Source organism: Oncorhynchus clarkii, chromosome 32 (genome assembly GCF_045791955.1).
Source record: "Oncorhynchus clarkii lewisi isolate Uvic-CL-2024 chromosome 32, UVic_Ocla_1.0, whole genome shotgun sequence".
NCBI lineage: Eukaryota > Metazoa > Chordata > Actinopteri > Salmoniformes > Salmonidae > Oncorhynchus > Oncorhynchus clarkii.
In genome coordinates this window covers 485,001-502,246 of record NC_092178.1, presented here as the reverse complement: position 1 = coordinate 502,246, position 17,246 = coordinate 485,001, and positions in this window count along the sequence as shown.

Sequence of the window (17,246 nt, the reverse complement as noted above, 5' to 3'; positions counted from 1 at the left end):
ATGTCCCGGTAGTGGCAGTCCATTTCAAATTAGTCTGACATGTGTCTTATGTCCCGGTAGTGGCAGTCCATTTCAAATTAGTCTTACATGTGTCTTATCTCCCGGTAGTGGCAGTCCATTTCAAATTAGTCTGACATGTGTCTTATCTCCCGGTCGTGGCAGTCCATTTCAAATTAGTCTGACATGTGTCATATCTCCCGGTCGTGGCAGTGCATTTCAAATTAGTCTGACATGTGTCTTATGTCCCGGTAGTGGCAGTCCATTTCAAATTATTCTGACATTTGTCTTATCTCCCGGTAGTGGCAGTCCATTTCAAATTGGTCTGACATGTGTCTTATCTCCCGGTCGTGGCAGTGCATTTCAAATTAGTCTGACATGTGTCTTATCTCCCGGTAGTGGCAGTCCATTTCAAAATAGTCTGACATGTGTCTTATCTCCCGGTCGTGGCAGTACATTTCAAATTAGTCTGACATGTGTCTTATCTCCCGGTCGTGGCAGTCCATTTGAAATTAGTCTGACATGTGTCTTCTCTCCCGGTAGTGGCAGTCCATTTCAAATTAGTCTGACATGTGTCTTATGTCCCGGTAGTGGCAGTCCATTTCAAATTAGTCTGACATGTGTCTTATGTCCTGGTAGTGGCAGTCCATTTCAAATTAGTCTGACATGTATCTTATCTCCCTGAAGTAGCATTCCATTTCAAATTAGTCTGACATGTGTCTTATGTCCTGGTAGTGGCAGTCCATTTCAAATTAGTCTGACATGTATCTTATCACCCTGAAGTAGCATTCCATTTCAAATTAGTCTGACATGTGTCTTATCTCCCGGTAGTGGCAGTCCATTTCAAATTAGTCTGACATGTGTCTTATCTACCGGTAGTGGCAGTCCATTTCAAATTAGTCTGACATGTGTCTTATCTCCCGGTAGTGGCAGTCCATTTCAAATTGGTCTGACATGTGTCTTATCTCCCGGTCATGGCAGTCCATTTCAAATTAGTCTGACATGTGTCTTATCTCCCGGTAGTGGCAGTCCATTTAAAATTAGTCTGACATGTGTCTTATGTCCCGGTAGTGGCAGTCCATTTCAAATTAGTCTGACATGTGTCTTATGTCCTGGTAGTGGCAGTCCATTTCAAATTAGTCTGACATGTATCTTATCTCCCTGAAGTAGCATTCCATTTCAAATTAGTCTGACATGTGTCTTCTCTCCCGGTAGTGGCAGTCCATTTCAAATTAGTCTGACATGTGTCTTATGTCCCGGTAGTGGCAGTCCATTTCAAATTAGTCTGACATGTGTCTTATGTCCTGGTAGTGGCAGTCCATTTCAAATTAGTCTGACATGTATCTTATCTCCCTGAAGTAGCATTCCATTTCAAATTAGTCTGACATGTGTCTATTTCCTGGTAGTGGCAGTCCATTTCAAATTAGTCTGACATGTATCTTATCACCCTGAAGTAGCATTCCATTTCAAATTAGTCTGACATGTGTCTTATCTCCCGGTAGTGGCAGTCCATTTCAAATTAGTCTGACATGTGTCTTATCTACCGGTAGTGGCAGTCCATTTCAAATTAGTCTGACATGTGTCTTATCTCCCGGTAGTGGCAGTCCATTTCAAATTGGTCTGACATGTGTCTTATCTCCCGGTCGTGGCAGTCCATTTCAAATTAGTCTGACATGTGTCTTATCTCCCGGTAGTGGCAGTCCATTTAAAATTAGTCTGACATGTGTCTTATGTCCCGGTAGTGGCAGTCCATTTCAAATTAGTCTGACATGTGTCTTATGTCCTGGTAGTGGCAGTCCATTTCAAATTAGTCTGACATGTATCTTATCTCCCTGAAGTAGCAGTCCATTTCAAATTAGTCTGACATGTGTCTTATCTCCCGGTAGTGGCAGTCCATTTCAAATTAGTTTGACATGTGTCTTATCTAACGGTAGTGGCAGTCCATTTCAAATTAGTCTGACATGTGTCTTATCTCCCGGTAGTGGCAGTCCATTTCAAATTAGTCTGACATGTGTCTTATCTCCCGGTAGTGGCAGTCCATTTAAAATTAGTCTGACATGTGTCTTCTCTCCCGGTAGTGGCAGTCCATTTATAATTAGTCTGACATGTGTCTTATGTCCCGGTAGTGGCAGTCCATTTCAAATTATTCTGACATTTGTCTTATCTCCCGGTAGTGGCAGTTCATTTCAAAATTGTCTGACATGTGTCTTATCTCCCGGTAGTGGCAGTCCATTTCAAAATAGTCTGACATGTGTCTTATCTCCCGGTAGTGGCAGTCCATTTCAAATTGGTCTGACATGTGTCTTATCTCCCGGTCGTGGCAGTCCATTTCAAATTAGTCTGACATGTGTCTTATCTCCCGGTAGTGGCAGTCCATTTCAAAATAGTCTGACATGTGTCTTATCTCCCGGTAGTGGCAGTCCATTTCAAATTGGTCTGACATGTGTCTTATCTCACGGACGTGGCAGTCCATTTCAAATTAGTCTGACATGTGTCTTATCTCCCGGTCGTGGCAGTCCATTTCAAATTAGTCTGACATGTGTCTTATCTCCCGGTCGTGGCAGTACATTTCAAATTAGTCTGACATGTGTCTTATCTCCCGGTAGTGGCAGTCCATTTCAAATTAGTCTGACATGTGTCTTATCTCCCGGTAGTGGCAGTCCATTTAAAATTAGTCTGACATGTGTCTTCTCTCCCGGTAGTGGCAGTCAATTTATAATTAGTCTGACATGTGTCTTATGTCCCGGTAGTGGCAGTCCATTTCAAATTATTCTAAAATTTGTCTTATCTCCCGGTAGTGGCAGTTCATTTCAAAATTGTCTGACATGTGTCTTATCTCCCGGTAGTGGCAGTCCATTTCAAAATAGTCTGACATGTGTCTTATCTCCCGGTAGTGGCAGTCCATTTCAAATTGGTCTGACATGTGTCTTATCTCACGGACGTGGCAGTCCATTTCAAATTAGTCTGACATGTGTCTTATCTCCCGGGAGTGGCAGTCCATTTCAAATTAGTCTGTCATGTGTCTTATCTCCCGGTCGTGGCAGTACATTTCAAATTAGTCTGACATGTGTCTTATCTCCCGGTCGTGGCAGTATATTTGAAATTAGTCTGACATGTGTCTTCTCTCCCGGTAGTGGCAGTCCATTTCAAATTAGTCTGACATGTGTCTTATGTCCCGGTAGTGGCAGTCCATTTCAAATTAGTCTGACATGTGTCTTATGTCCTGGTAGTGGCAGTCCATTTCAAATTAGTCTGACATGTATCTTATCTCCCTGAAGTAGCAGTCCATTTCAAATTAGTCTGACATGTGTCTTATCTCCCGGTAGTGGCAGTCCATTTCAAATTAGTCTGAAGTGTGTCTTATCTACCGGTAGTGGCAGTCCATTTCAAATTAGTCTGACATGTGTCTTATCTCCCGGGAGTGGCAGTCCATTTCAAATTAGTCTGACATGTGTCTTATCTCCCGGTCGTGGCAGTACATTTCAAATTAGTCTGACATGTGTCTTATCTCCCGGTCGTGGCAGTCCATTTGAAATTAGTCTGACATGTGTCTTCTCTCCCGGTAGTGGCAGTCCATTTCAAATTAGTCTGACATGTGTCTTATGTCCCGGTAGTGGCAGTCCATTTCAAATTAGTCTGACATGTGTCTTATGTCCTGGTAGTGGCAGTCCATTTCAAATTAGTCTGACATGTATCTTATCTCCCTGAAGTAGCAGTCCATTTCAAATTAGTCTGACATGTGTCTTATCTCCCGGTAGTGGCAGTCCATTTCAAATTAGTCTGAAGTGTGTCTTATCTACCGGTAGTGGCAGTCCATTTCAAATTAGTCTGACATGTGTCTTATCTCCCGTTAGTGGCAGTCCATTTCAAATTAGTCTGACATGTGTCTTATCTCCCGGTAGTGGCAGTCCATTTCAAATTAGTCTGACATGTATCTTATCTCTCGGTAGTGGCAGTCCATTTAAAATTTGTCTGACATGTGTCTTATCTCAAAGTAGTGGCAGTCCATTTTAAATTTTTCTGACATGCATCTTATCTCCCGGTCGTGGCAGTCCATTTCAAATTAGTCTGACGTGTCATATCTCCCGGTCGTGGTAGTCCATTTATAATTAGTCTGACATGTGTCTTATGTCCCGGTAGTGGCAGTCCATTTCAAATTAGTCTGACATGTGTCTTATGTCCCGGTAGTGGCAGTCCATTTCAAATTAGTCTTACATGTGTCTTATCTCCCGGTAGTGGCAGTCCATTTCAAATTAGTCTGACATGTGTCTTATCTCCCGGTCGTGGCAGTCCATTTCAAATTAGTCTGACATGTGTCATATCTCCCGGTCGTGGTAGTCCATTTATAATTAGTCTGACATGTGTCTTATGTCCCGGTAGTGGCAGTCCATTTCAAATTATTCTGACATTTGTCTTATCTCCCGGTAGTGGCAGTCCATTTCAAATTGGTCTGACATGTGTCTTATCTCCCGGTCGTGGCAGTGCATTTCAAATTAGTCAGACATGTGTCTTATCTCCCGGTAGTGGCAGTCCATTTCAAAATAGTCTGACATGTGTCTTATCTTTAAATTATTCTGACATGCATCTTATCTCCCGGTCGTGGCAGTCCATTTCAAATTAGTCTGACATGTGTCATATCTCCCGGTCGTGGTAGTCCATTTATAATTAGTCTGACATGTGTCTTATGTCCCGGTAGTGGCAGTCCATTTCAAATTAGTCTGACATGTGTCTTATGTCCCGGTAGTGGCAGTCCATTTCAAATTAGTCTTACATGTGTCTTATCTCCCGGTAGTGGCAGTCCATTTCAAATTAGTCTGACATGTGTCTTATCTCCCGGTCGTGGCAGTCCATTTCAAATTAGTCTGACATGTGTCATATCTCCCGGTCGTGGTAGTCCATTTATAATTAGTCTGACATGTGTCTTATGTCCCGGTAGTGGCAGTCCATTTCAAATTATTCTGACATTTGTCTTATCTCCCGGTAGTGGCAGTCCATTTCAAATTGGTCTGACATGTGTCTTATCTCCCGGTCGTGGCAGTGCATTTCAAATTAGTCTGACATGTGTCTTATCTCCCGGTAGTGGCAGTCCATTTCAAAATAGTCTGACATGTGTCTTATCTCCCGGAAGTGGCAGTCCATTTCAAATTAGATTGACATGTGTCTTATCTCCCGGTAGTGGCAGTCCATTTCAAATTAGTCTGACATGTATCTTATCTCCCGGTAGTGGCAGTCCATTTCAAATATGTCTTTCATTCGTCTTATCTCCCGGTATTGGCAGTCCATTTCTAATTAGTCTGACATGTGTCTTATCTCCCGGTCGTGGCAGTCCATTTCAAATTAGTCTGACATGTGTCTTATCTCCCGGTCGTGGCAGTTCATTTCAAATTAGTCTGACATGTGTCTTATCTCCCGGTAGTGGCAGTCCATTTCAAATTAGTCTGACATGTGTCTTATCTCCCGGTAGTGGCAGTCCATTTCAAATTAGTCTGACATGTGTCTTATCTCCCGGTAGTGGCAGTCCATTTCAAATTAGTCTGACATGTGTCTTATCTCCCGGTAGTGGCAGTCCATTTCAAATTAGTCTGACATGTGTCTTATGTCCCGGTAGTGGCAGTCCATTTCAAATATGGCGTCTTATCTCCCGGTATTGGCAGTCCATTTCAAATTAGTCTGACATGTGTCTTATCTCCCGGTCGTGGCAGTCCATTTCAAATTAGTCTGACATGTGTCTTATCTCCCGGTCGTGGCAGTCCATTTCAAATTAGTCTGACATGTGTCTTATCTCCCGGTAGTGGCAGTCCATTTCAAATTAGTCTGACATGTGTCTTATCCCGGTCCCATTTCAAATTAGTCTGACATAGTGGCAGTCCATTTCAAATTAGTCTGACATGTGTCTTATCTCCCGGTAGTGGCAGTCCATTTTAAATTAGTCTGACATGTGTCTTATCTCCCAGTCCATTTCAAATTAGTCTGACATGTGTCTTATCTCCCGGTCAGTCCATTTCATAATTAGTCACATGTGTCTTATGTCCCGGTAATTAGTCTGACATGTGTCTTATCTCCCGGTAGTGGCAGTCCATTTCAAATTAGTCTGACATGTGTCTTATCTCCCGGTAGTGGCAGTCCATTTCAAATTAGTCTGACATGTGTCTTATCTCCCGGTAGTGGCAGTCCATTTCAAATTAGTCTGACATGTGTCTTATCTCCCGGTCGTGGCAGTCCATTTCAAATTAGTCTGACATGTGTCTTATCTCCCGGTCGTGGCAGTCCATTTCATAATTAGTCTGACATGTGTCTTATCTCCCGGTAGTGGCAGTCCATTTCAAATTAGTCTGACATGTGTCTTATCTCCCGGTAGTGGCAGTCCATTTCAAATTAGTCTGACATGTGTCTTATCTCCCGGTAGTGGCAGTCCATTTCAAATTAGTCTGACATGTGTCTTATCTCCCGGTCGTGGCAGTCCATTTCAAATTAGTCTGACATGTGTCTTATCTCCCGGTAGTGGCAGTCCATTTCAAATTAGTCTGACATGTGTCTTATGTCCCGGTAGTGGCAGTCCATTTCAAATTAGTCTGACATGTGTCTTATGTCCTGGTAGTGGCAGTCCATTTCAAATTAGTCTGACATGTGTCTTATCTCCCGGAAGTGGCAGTCCATTTCAAATTAGTCTGACATGTGTCTTATCTCCCGGTAGTGGCAGTCCATTTCAAATTAGTCTGACATGTGTCTTATCTCCCGGTAGTGGCAGTCCATTTCAAATTAGTCTGACATGTGTCTTATCTCCCGTTAGTGGCAGTCCATTTCAAATTAGTCTGACATGTGTCTTATCTCCCGGTAGTGGCAGTCCATTTCAAATTAGTCTGACATGTGTCTTATGTCCCAGTAGTGGCAGTCCATTTCAAATTAGTCTGACATGTATCTTATCTCTCGGTATTGGCAGTCCATTTAAAATTTGTCTGACATGTGTCTTATCTCAAAGTAGTGGCAGTCCATTTTAAATTATTCTGACATGCATCTTATCTCCCGGTCGTGGCAGTCCATTTCAAATTAGTCTGACATGTGTCATATCTCCCGGTCGTGGTAGTCCATTTATAATTAGTCTGACATGTGTCTTATGTCCCGGTAGTGGCAGTCCATTTCAAATTAGTCTGACATGTGTCTTATGTCCCGGTAGTGGCAGTCCATTTCAAATTAGTCTTACATGTGTCTTATCTCCCGGTAGTGGCAGTCCATTTCAAATTAGTCTGACATGTGTCTTATCTCCCGGTCGTGGCAGTCCATTTCAAATTAGTCTGACATGTGTCATATCTCCCGGTCGTGGTAGTCCATTTATAATTAGTCTGACATGTGTCTTATGTCCCGGTAGTGGCAGTCCATTTCAAATTATTCTGACATTTGTCTTATCTCCCGGTAGTGGCAGTCCATTTCAAATTGGTCTGACATGTGTCTTATCTCCCGGTCGTGGCAGTGCATTTCAAATTAGTCTGACATGTGTCTTATCTCCCGGTAGTGGCAGTCCATTTCAAAATAGTCTGACATGTGTCTTATCTCCCGGAAGTGGCAGTCCATTTCAAATTAGATTGACATGTGTCTTATCTCCCGGTAGTGGCAGTCCATTTCAAATTAGTCTGACATGTATCTTATCTCCCGGTAGTGGCAGTCCATTTCAAATATGTCTTTCATTCGTCTTATCTCCCGGTATTGGCAGTCCATTTCTAATTAGTCTGACATGTGTCTTATCTCCCGGTCGTGGCAGTCCATTTCAAATTAGTCTGACATGTGTCTTATCTCCCAGTCGTGGCAGTTCATTTCAAATTAGTCTGACATGTGTCTTATCTCCCGGTAGTGGCAGTCCATTTCAACTGAGTCTGACATGTGTCTTATCTCCTGGTAGTGGCAGTCCATTTCAAATTAGTCTGACATGTGTCTTATCTCCCGGTAGTGGCAGTCCATTTCAAAATAGTCTGACATGTGTCTTATCTCCCGGAAGTGGCAGTCCATTTCAAATTAGATTGACATGTGTCTTATCTCCCGGTAGTGGCAGTCCATTTCAAATTAGTCTGACATGTATCTTATCTCCCGGTAGTGGCAGTCCATTTCAAATATGTCTTTCATTCGTCTTATCTCCCGGTATTGGCAGTCCATTTCTAATTAGACTGACATGTGTCTTATCTCCCGGTCGTGGCAGTCCATTTCAAATTAGTCTGACATGTGTCTTATCTCCCAGTCGTGGCAGTTCATTTCAAATTAGTCTGACATGTGTCTTATCTCCCGGTAGTGGCAGTCCATTTCAACTGAGTCTGACATGTGTCTTATCTCCTGGTAGTGGCAGTCCATTTCAAATTAGTCTGACGTGTCTTATCTCCTGGTAGTGGCAGTCCATTTTAAATTAGTCTGACATGTGTCTTATCTCCCGGTAGTGGCAGTCCATTTCAAATTAGTCTGACGTGTCTTATCTCCCGGTAGTGGCAGTACATTTCAAATTAGTCTGACATGTGTCTTATCTCCCAGGTGTGGCAGTCCATTTCAAATTAGTCTGACATGTGTCTTATCTTCCGGTAGTTTCAGTCCATTTCAAATTGGTCTGACATGTGTCTTATCTCCCGGTCGTGGCAGTCCATTTATAATTAGTCTGACATGTGTCATCTCTCCCGGTCGTGGTAGTCCATTTATAATTATTCTGACATGTGTCTTATGTCCCAGTAGTGGCAGTCCATTTCAAATTAGTCTGACATGTATCTTATCTCTCGGTAGTGGCAGTCCATTTCAAATTAGTCTGACATGTGTCTTATCTCCCGATAGTGGCAGTCCATTTCAAATTATTCTGACATGTATCTTATCTCCCGGTCGTGGCAGTCCATTTCAAATTAGTCTGACATGTGTCTTCTCTCCCGGTAGTGGCAGTCCATTTCAAATTAGTCTGACATGTGTCTTATGTCCCGGTAGTGGCAGTCCATTTCAAATTAGTCTGACATGTGTCTTATGTCCTGGTAGTGGCAGTCCATTTCAAATTAGTCTGACATGTATCTTATCTCCCTGAAGTAGCAGTCCATTTCAAATTAGTCTGACATGTGTCTTATCTCCCGGTAGTGGCAGTCCATTTCAAATTAGTCTGAAGTGTGTCTTATCTACCGGTAGTGGCAGTCCATTTCAAATTAGTCTGACATGTGTCTTATCTCCCGTTAGTGGCAGTCCATTTCAAATTAGTCTGACATGTGTCTTATCTCCCGGTAGTGGCAGTCCATTTCAAATTAGTCTGACATGTGTCTTATGTCCCAGTAGTGGCAGTCCATTTCAAATTAGTCTGACATGTATCTTATCTCTCGGTATTGGCAGTCCATTTAAAATTTGTCTGACATGTGTCTTATCTCAAAGTAGTCGCAGTCCATTTTAAATTATTCTGACATGCATCTTATCTCCCGGTCGTGGCAGTCCATTTCAAATTAGTCTGACATGTGTCATATCTCCCGGTCGTGGTAGTCCATTTATAATTAGTCTGACATGTGTCTTATGTCCCGGTAGTGGCAGTCCATTTCAAATTAGTCTGACATGTGTCTTATGTCCCGGTAGTGGCAGTCCATTTCAAATTAGTCTTACATGTGTCTTATCTCCCGGTAGTGGCAGTCGATTTCAAAATAGTCTGACATGTGTCTTATCTCCCGGTCGTGGCAGTCCATTTCAAATTAGTCTGACATGTGTCATATCTCCCGGTCGTGGTAGTCCATTTATAATTAGTCTGACATGTGTCTTATGTCCCGGTAGTGGCAGTCCATTTCAAATTATTCTGACATTTGTCTTATCTTCCGGTAGTGGCAGTCCATTTCAAATTGGTCTGACATGTGTCTTATCTCCCGGTCGTGGCAGTGCATTTCAAATTAGTCTGACATGTGTCTTATCTCCCGGTAGTGGCAGTCCATTTCAAAATAGTCTGACATGTGTCTTATCTCCCGGAAGTGGCAGTCCATTTCAAATTAGATTGACATGTATCTTATCTCCCGGTAGTGGCAGTCCATTTCAAATATGTCTTTCATTCGTCTTATCTCCCGGTATTGGCAGTCCATTTCTAATTAGTCTGACATGTGTCTTATCTCCCGGTCGTGGCAGTCCATTTCAAATTAGTCTGACATGTGTCTTATCTCCCAGTCGTGGCAGTTCATTTCAAATTAGTCTGACATGTGTCTTATCTCCCGGTAGTGGCAGTCCATTTCAACTGAGTCTGACATGTGTCTTATCTCCTGGTAGTGGCAGTCCATTTCAAATTAGTCTGACATGTGTCTTATCTCCCGGTAGTGGCAGTCCATTTCAAAATAGTCTGACATGTGTCTTATCTCCCGGAAGTGGCAGTCCATTTCAAATTAGATTGACATGTGTCTTATCTCCCGGTAGTGGCAGTCCATTTCAAATTAGTCTGACATGTATCTTATCTCCCGGTAGTGGCAGTCCATTTCAAATATGTCTTTCATTCGTCTTATCTCCCGGTATTGGCAGTCCATTTCTAATTAGTCTGACATGTGTCTTATCTCCCGGTAGTGGCAGTCCATTTCAAATTAGTCTGACATGTGTCTTATCTCCCAGTCGTGGCAGTTCATTTCAAATTAGTCTGACATGTGTCTTATCTCCCGGTAGTGGCAGTCCATTTCAACTGAGTCTGACATGTGTCTTATCTCCTGGTAGTGGCAGTCCATTTCAAATTAGTCTGACGTGTCTTATCTCCTGGTAGTGGCAGTCCATTTTAAATTAGTCTGACATGTGTCTTATCTCCAGGTAGTGGCAGTCCATTTCAAAATAGTCTGACGTGTCTTATCTCCCGGTAGTGGCAGTACATTTCAAATTAGTCTGACATGTGTCTTATCTCCCAGGTGTGGCAGTCCATTTCAAATTAGTCTGACATGTGTCATATCTCCCGGTAGTGGCAGTATATTTCAAATTTGTCTGACATGTGTCTTATTTCCCGGTAGTGGCAGTCCATTTCAAATTAGTCTGACATGTGTCATCTCTCCCGGTCGTGGTAGTCCATTTATAATTATTCTGACATGTGTCTTATGTCCCAGTAGTGGCAGTCCATTTCAAATTAGTCTGACATGTATCTTATCTCTCGGTAGTGGCAGTCCATTTCAAATTAGTCTGACATGTGTCTTATCTCCCGATAGTGGCAGTCCATTTCAAATTATTCTGACATGTATCTTATCTCCCGGTCGTGGCAGTCCATTTCAAATTAGTCTGACAAGTGTCATATCTCCCGGTAGTGGCAGTATATTTCAAATTAGTCTGACATGTGTCTTATTTCCCGGTAGTGGCAGTCCATTTCAAATTAGTCTGACATGTGTCTTATCTCCCGGTAGTGGCAGTCCATTTCAAATTAGTCTGACGTGTCTTATCTCCCGGTAGTGGCAGTACATTTCAAATTAGTCTGACATGTGTCTTATCTCCCAGGTGTGGCAGTCCATTTCAAATTAGTCTGACATGTGTCTTATCTTCCGGTAGTTTCAGTCCATTTCAAATTGGTCTGACATGTGTCTTATCTCCCGGTCGTGGCAGTCCATTTATAATTAGTCTGACATGTGTCATCTCTCCCGGTCGTGGTAGTCCATTTATAATTATTCTGACATGTGTCTTATGTCCCAGTAGTGGCAGTCCATTTCAAATTAGTCTGACATGTATCTTATCTCTCGGTAGTGGCAGTCCATTTCAAATTAGTCTGACATGTGTCTTATCTCCCGATAGTGGCAGTCCATTTCAAATTATTCTGACATGTATCTTATCTCCCGGTCGTGGCAGTCCATTTCAAATTAGTCTGACAAGTGTCATATCTCCCGGTAGTGGCAGTATATTTCAAATTAGTCTGACATGTGTCTTATTTCCCGGTAGTGGCAGTCCATTTCAAATTAGTCTGACATGTGTCTTATCTACCGGTAGTGGCAGTCCATTTGAAATTAGTCTGACATGTGTCTTATCTCCCGGTAGTGGCAGTCCATTTCAAATTAGTCTGACATGTGTCTTCTCTCCCGGTAGTGGCAGTCCATTTCAAATTAGTCTGACATGTGTCTTATGTCCCGGTAGTGGCAGTCCATTTCAAATTAGTCTGACATGTGTCTTATGTCCTGGTAGTGGCAGTCCATTTCAAATTAGTCTGACATGTATCTTATCTCCCTGAAGTAGCAGTCCATTTCAAATTAGTCTGACATGTGTCTTATCTCCCGGTAGTGGCAGTCCATTTCAAATTAGTCTGAAGTGTGTCTTATCTACCGGTAGTGGCAGTCCATTTCAAATTAGTCTGACATGTGTCTTATCTCCCGTTAGTGGCAGTCCATTTCAAATTAGTCTGACATGTGTCTTATCTCCCGGTAGTGGCAGTCCATTTCAAATTAGTCTGACATGTGTCTTATGTCCCAGTAGTGGCAGTCCATTTCAAATTAGTCTGACATGTATCTTATCTCTCGGTATTGGCAGTCCATTTAAAATTTGTCTGACATGTGTCTTATCTCAAAGTAGTCGCAGTCCATTTTAAATTATTCTGACATGCATCTTATCTCCCGGTCGTGGCAGTCCATTTCAAATTAGTCTGACATGTGTCATATCTCCCGGTCGTGGTAGTCCATTTATAATTAGTCTGACATGTGTCTTATGTCCCGGTAGTGGCAGTCCATTTCAAATTAGTCTGACATGTGTCTTATGTCCCGGTAGTGGCAGTCCATTTCAAATTAGTCTTACATGTGTCTTATCTCCCGGTAGTGGCAGTCGATTTCAAAATAGTCTGACATGTGTCTTATCTCCCGGTCGTGGCAGTCCATTTCAAATTAGTCTGACATGTGTCATATCTCCCGGTCGTGGTAGTCCATTTATAATTAGTCTGACATGTGTCTTATGTCCCGGTAGTGGCAGTCCATTTCAAATTATTCTGACATTTGTCTTATCTTCCGGTAGTGGCAGTCCATTTCAAATTGGTCTGACATGTGTCTTATCTCCCGGTCGTGGCAGTGCATTTCAAATTAGTCTGACATGTGTCTTATCTCCCGGTAGTGGCAGTCCATTTCAAAATAGTCTGACATGTGTCTTATCTCCCGGAAGTGGCAGTCCATTTCAAAATAGATTGACATGTGTCTTATCTCCCGGTAGTGGCAGTCCATTTCAAATTAGTCTGACATGTATCTTATCTCCCGGTAGTGGCAGTCCATTTCAAATATGTCTTTCATTCGTCTTATCTCCCGGTATTGGCAGTCCATTTCTAATTAGTCTGACATGTGTCTTATCTCCCGGTCGTGGCAGTCCATTTCAAATTAGTCTGACATGTGTCTTATCTCCCAGTCGTGGCAGTTCATTTCAAATTAGTCTGACATGTGTCTTATCTCCCGGTAGTGGCAGTCCATTTCAACTGAGTCTGACATGTGTCTTATCTCCTGGTAGTGGCAGTCCATTTCAAATTAGTCTGACATGTGTCTTATCTCCCGGAAGTGGCAGTCCATTTCAAATTAGATTGACATGTGTCTTATCTCCCGGTAGTGGCAGTCCATTTCAAATTAGTCTGACATGTATCTTACCTCCCGGTAGTGGCAGTCCATTTCAAATATGTCTTTCATTCGTCTTATCTCCCGGTATTGGCAGTCCATTTCTAATTAGTCTGACATGTGTCTTATCTCCCGGTAGTGGCAGTCCATTTCAAATTAGTCTGACATGTGTCTTATCTCCCAGTCGTGGCAGTTCATTTCAAATTAGTCTGACATGTGTCTTATCTCCCGGTAGTGGCAGTCCATTTCAACTGAGTCTGACATGTGTCTTATCTCCTGGTAGTGGCAGTCCATTTCAAATTAGTCTGACGTGTCTTATCTCCTGGTAGTGGCAGTCCATTTTAAATTAGTCTGACATGTGTCTTATCTCCCGGTAGTGGCAGTCCATTTCAAATTAGTCTGACGTGTCTTATCTCCCGGTAGTGGCAGTACATTTCAAATTAGTCTGACATGTGTCTTATCTCCCAGGTGTGGCAGTCCATTTCAAATTAGTCTGACATGTGTCATATCTCCCGGTAGTGGCAGTATATTTCAAATTAGTCTGACATGTGTCTTATTTCCCGGTAGTGGCAGTCCATTTCAAATTAGTCTGACATGTGTCATCTCTCCCGGTCGTGGTAGTCCATTTATAATTATTCTGACATGTGTCTTATGTCCCAGTAGTGGCAGTCCATTTCAAATTAGTCTGACATGTATCTTATCTCTCGGTAGTGGCAGTCCATTTCAAATTAGTCTGACATGTGTCTTATCTCCCGATAGTGGCAGTCCATTTCAAATTATTCTGACATGTATCTTATCTCCCGGTCGTGGCAGTCCATTTCAAATTAGTCTGACAAGTGTCATATCTCCCGGTAGTGGCAGTATATTTCAAATTAGTCTGACATGTGTCTTATTTCCCGGTAGTGGCAGTCCATTTCAAATTAGTCTGACATGTGTCTTATCTCCCGGTAGTGGCAGTCCATTTCAAATTAGTCTGACGTGTCTTATCTCCCGGTAGTGGCAGTACATTTCAAATTAGTCTGACATGTGTCTTATCTCCCAGGTGTGGCAGTCCATTTCAAATTAGTCTGACATGTGTCTTATCTTCCGGTAGTTTCAGTCCATTTCAAATTGGTCTGACATGTGTCTTATCTCCCGGTCGTGGCAGTCCATTTATAATTAGTCTGACATGTGTCATCTCTCCCGGTCGTGGTAGTCCATTTATAATTATTCTGACATGTGTCTTATGTCCCAGTAGTGGCAGTCCATTTCAAATTAGTCTGACATGTATCTTATCTCTCGGTAGTGGCAGTCCATTTCAAATTAGTCTGACATGTGTCTTATCTCCCGATAGTGGCAGTCCATTTCAAATTATTCTGACATGTATCTTATCTCCCGGTCGTGGCAGTCCATTTCAAATTAGTCTGACAAGTGTCATATCTCCCGGTAGTGGCAGTATATTTCAAATTAGTCTGACATGTGTCTTATTTCCCGGTAGTGGCAGTCCATTTCAAATTAGTCTGACATGTGTCTTATCTACCGGTAGTGGCAGTCCATTTGAAATTAGTCTGACATGTGTCTTATCTCCCGGTAGTAGCAGTCCATTTCAAATTAGTCTGACATGTGTCTTCTCTCCCGGTAGTGGCAGTCCATTTCAAATTAGTCTGACATGTGTCTTATCTCCCGGTCGTGGCAGTCCATTTATAATTAGTCTGACATGTGTCTTATGTCCCAGTAGTGGCAGTCCATTTTAAATTAGTCTGACATGTATCTTATCTCTCGGTAGTGGCAGTCCATTTCAAATTAGTCTGACATGTGTCTTATCTCAAAGCAGTGGCAGTCCATTTGAAATTATTCTGACATGCATCTTATCTCTCGGTAGTGTTAGTCCATTTCAAATTAGTCTGACATGTGTCTTATCTCCCGGTAGTGGCAGTCCATTTCAAATTAGTCTGACATGTGTCTTATCTCCCAGTAGTGGCAGTCCATTTCAAATTAGTCTGACATGTATCTTATCTCCCGGTCGTGGCAGTCCATTTCAAATTAGTCTGACATGTGTCATATCTCCCGGTCGTGGTAGTCCATTTATAATTAGTGTGACATGTGTCTCATGTCCCGGTAGTGGCAGTCCATTTCAAATTGGTCTGACATGTGTCTTATCACCCGGTCGTGGCAGTCCATTTCAAAATAGTCTGACATGTGTCTTATCTCCCGGTAGTGGCAGTCCATTTCAAAATAGTCTGACATGTGTCTTATCTCCCGGTAGTGGCAGTCCATTTCAAATGAGTCTGACATGTGTCATATCTCCCGGTCGTGGTAGTCCATTTATAATTAGTCTGACATGTGTCTTATGTCCCGGTAGTGGCAGTCCATTTCAAATTATTCTGACATTTGTCTTATCTCCCGGTAGTGGCAGTCCATTTCAAATGAGTCTGACATGTATCTTGTCTCCCGGTAGTGGCAGTCCATTTCAAAATAGTCTGACATTTGTCTTATCTCCCGGTAGTGGCAGTCCATTTCAAATGAGTCTGACATGTATCTTGTCTCTCGGTAGTGGCAGTCCATTTCAAATTAGTCTGACATGTGTCTTGTCTCCCGGTAGTGGCAGTCCATTTCAAATTAGTCTGATGTGTCTTATCTCCTGGTAGTGGCAGTCCATTTCAAATTAGTCTGACATGTGTCTTATCTCCCAGTAGTGGCAGTCCATTTCAAATTAGTCTGACATGTGTCTTATCTCCCGGTAGTGGCAGTCCATTTCAAATTAGTCTGACATGTGTCTTATCTCCCGGTAGTGGCAGTCAGTTTCAAATTAGTCTGACGTGTATCCTATCTCCCGGAAGTGGCAGTCCATTTCAAATTAGTCTGACATGTGTCTTATCTCCCGGTAGTGGCAGTCCATTTCAAATTAGTTTGACATGCGTCTTATCTCCCGGTAGTGGCAGTCCATTTCAAATTAGTCTGACATGTGTCTTATCTCCCGGTAGTGGCAGTACATTTCAAATTAGTCTGACATGTGTCTTATTTCCCAGTAGTGGCAGTCCATTTCAAATTAGTCTGACGTGTCTTATCTCCCGGTAGTGGCAGTCCATTTCAAATTAGTCTGACGTGTCTTATCTCCCGGTAGTGGCAGTCCATTTCAAATCAGTCTGACATGTGTCTTATCTCCCAGTAGTGGCAGTCCATTTCAAATTAGTCTGACATGTATCTTATCTCCCGGTCGTGGCAGTCCATTTCAAATTAGTCTGACATGTGTCATATCTCCCGGTCGTGGAAGTCCATTTATAATTAGTCTGACATGTGTCTTATGTCCCGGTAGTGGCAGTCCATTTCAAATTGGTCTGACATGTGTCTTATCTCCCGGTCGTGGCAGTCCATTTCAAATTAGTCTGACATGTGTCTTATCTCCCGGTAGTGGCAGTCCATTTCAAAATAGTCTGACATGTGTCTTGTCTCCCGGTAGTGGCAGTCCATTTCAAATTAGTCTGACATGTGTCTTATCTCCCGGTTGTGGCAGTCCATTTCAAATTAGTCTGACATGTGTCTTATCTCCCGGTAGTGGCAGTCCATTTCAAATTAGTCTGACATGGGTCTTATCTCCCGGTCATGACAGTCCATTCCAAATGAGTCTGACATGTGTCATATCTCCCGGTTGTGGTAGTACATTTATAATTAGTCTGACATGTGTCTTATGTCCCGGTAGTGACAGTCCATTTCAAATTAGTCTGACATGTGTCTTATCTCTCGGTAGTGGCAGTCCATTTCAAA